This window comes from Echinops telfairi, unplaced genomic scaffold (genome assembly GCF_000313985.2).
Source record: "Echinops telfairi isolate 266 unplaced genomic scaffold, ASM31398v2 ScPeMD7_7469;HRSCAF=8507_1, whole genome shotgun sequence".
NCBI lineage: Eukaryota > Metazoa > Chordata > Mammalia > Afrosoricida > Tenrecidae > Echinops > Echinops telfairi.
Genome location: NW_022111373.1, coordinates 13,460,025 through 13,462,654, shown reverse-complemented (window position 1 = coordinate 13,462,654; position 2,630 = coordinate 13,460,025). Strand labels below are relative to the sequence as shown.

General features: G+C 41.1%; 1 protein-coding gene across 4 annotated transcripts in view; it reads left to right on the top strand.

Moving 5' to 3' along the window:
- CTXN3 (cortexin 3) overlaps nt 1–2,630 on the top strand; it is an 11,390-nt gene that overhangs the window by 2,586 nt on the left and 6,174 nt on the right. Inside the window, exon 1 of one of the 4 annotated variants that reach the window (XM_045285165.1) lies at nt 1,394–1,462. The exons of 2 other annotated variants lie outside the window; for them this stretch is intronic. The gene's annotated coding sequence lies outside the window, so the exon portion shown is untranslated. Of the gene's footprint in view, nt 1–1,393; nt 1,463–1,513; nt 1,624–2,630 lie in introns of those variants that run through there. One more of the 4 variants, XM_045285166.1, reaches the window with a different exon arrangement.

Here is a 2,630-nt window from a genome sequence, read left to right as displayed (position 1 = left end):
CCAGTCCCAGCTAGCTGACCAATCCCTTCCTGTTAAATCCTGAAAACTGCACTCACTAATCTCCTGGCTAAATATACACAAGGTATAGAGAGCGTCTTTGGACGGCAACGTGTTGTGTACTTCACATGTGAATGTGAACTGGGCGGGCAGGCTGTGAGTGTTCTTGTTCAATGGACAAACTTTTCTCACTTTTTTTTAAAGAAATCAAGTCACATGACTGGGTTTCTGGCCTAGAAGTTTTTAACAATTAGAGATGGCAATTATGTGGTTTGAGAATACTTAAAATCTAGACCACTTTGCTTAGCTGTTTCCTGCCTTCTGTTAGCAGTGTGGAGAAATGATGACTTTCTGTTGATGCCAATATTCCAGACACAAATGTGAGATCCAGCATCCCATGGGTGTTGCTACTCATTTGGCAACTCGATTTTAGGATTTGGGAAAAGTTCCTTATAATCTCCATCCCTTGGTTTACTGTGTCAAATAATAGATACGAGAAATGTACCACCTTTCCCTCAAACATGATACAAAGAGAAAATATTCATTCATCATCACTTATTCACTGAATATTCACCTTGTATGGCGACAAAAATATCACAAGTATTGCAGGTAGTATTATTACCGCAACCATTGCAAGGGAATGGGCACTTGAGTTGATTCTAAAAGCAAGGCAAAGTCATTGAGAGCTGCTATGTGGTGACAGAGAAAATGTGCCAAATGCTGCTTACCCACCTAATCCTGTGGGTGTTCTTTTGAAAATGACAGAAAGTACCATTGCTTTAAAATATATTCTCTTCAGGCAAGATATGTGTCCTTACTGAGAAAGTATATAATGAGATGCTTAATGAAACAAAATGTTTAACCGATCTGACACTCAAACGAGTACACATGGCCTGATGTGCATTTTCCCTGTGAGACCTTGAGCTGTAGGTTTTAAATCGCCCAAGAGCAGGTTAGGTTGGACAGGCTGGATCCCAAGTACCTATCTTTGGTTGATTTTTATACGATGTACCCCATCCCTCATCTTTGAGTCAAACAGCTTAATGCTCACCAATTAACGAGACTTGGGGCTATGAAGTGTCACTGTGATTTGGATGGTCTGTGATTGCTTAAAACAAGGGCGATTTCGGACACACTGATTAGCCATACCACTATGAGATGGATGATTCTTTCTTCCCTTTGGTATATTAGATGGTGGGGTAACTGGCACCTTGATGGTGGACTCTGGACACCAGCTTTTTAAAGAGCTGGTGATCCTGGCACAGCAAGGAATTCCTCAAGGGGCTTGTTGTTTAATTACGGAGGAGAGACTAACACCATGGAGACCCGTCTTGTAATAAGCACTGCCACAGAATCCTGGTGAGGTGTTCCTGGGGACAAAGCAAGAAGCAACCCACCTGCTGATGAAGGGCAGGCTGTTCGATTGCAGCCAGGAGGCTGTATTGGGTATGGACCCTGGAGGAAGGTGAGAAATCTCACAGGTGGGCAGAGGGCGGGGAGGAGAGCCACCAAGCAGAGAGTATCATGAAGCAGCAGTCAGGTGTGGGATACCTGGAGGAGGTGTTCAAAGAACAGCAGGTGATAAGTGGAGCTGAAGTGCAGACAAGATGAGGACATTCTTTTCAGGTATTCCCGGGTTCAGTTATACGTAAGTTCATGCTTATCAATACCCTGGGGATTTGACGCTATACAAAATGAGATGGGATGTTTACTCCTTTGACGATAAAGCAATAGTTGGAAAAATTCCACGCTTACAATATACCCCTAAACCAGGGACACCAGGTGCCTGAGGGGATGAGCAGTATGATCTGAGCTTAGAAAGATGAGTCTGGCACAGAATAAAGGACATATTGGGAAAGAAAGAGAAGGCCATGTTGTCCTTTATGCTACCGTAAGCCAGTGACTAATAGTGACAATGATGGTGGCTAAGATGCAGGGTTTTAAGGGGTTAGGTCAGTAAATCAAGGTTGTTACATTTTGTCACCATCAAAGAATCTAAGCAGCTTGATATGAGATCATTGATGTACTACATAATTTTTGAAAATAACATCTTTCAATTAAGGTTTTCATGGTCATTATTAAAAGGAGACTTAATTTTCTGAGCTCACACCTCCAGACTTGGTAAAGGCAAGATAGAAATGAATTTGGGGCTGGAGCAAGCCAGTCAGGATGAAAATACTGCTGTAAATAACAGTGTGCTTTTTATACCTCCAAAATAACTGTAGTTTGTAACTCTTAACACTTAGGATAGGGATGGCAAAACGTTTTGTAATAATTAGCTTGACCAGATTCCACAATTTATCTTAAAGATTTTCATTACTCCACTGAAAGCAATTATGGACATTTTCTAAGAATCAAACTTAGCTAAGAAGAATATTTGGCTCATACACACACACACACACATTGATTTAGTTGTCTGGATATTTTTTGTACTCTGGTAGCCAGGTGCTTAAATGTAGTTCCTTCTCCCTTGTCTTCTTACAGCTGTTGCTTCCTTTAATTTAAGCATGCTATTGAGCTTTCCAAATTTGTCAATTATTGATTCACTGATTGCAACTATAAACCCAAGCTGGCTTTTCCAGGGATTTCAATCAGTCCAAGAAAATTGGGAAATAAGTGGATTTTTTTCTGGA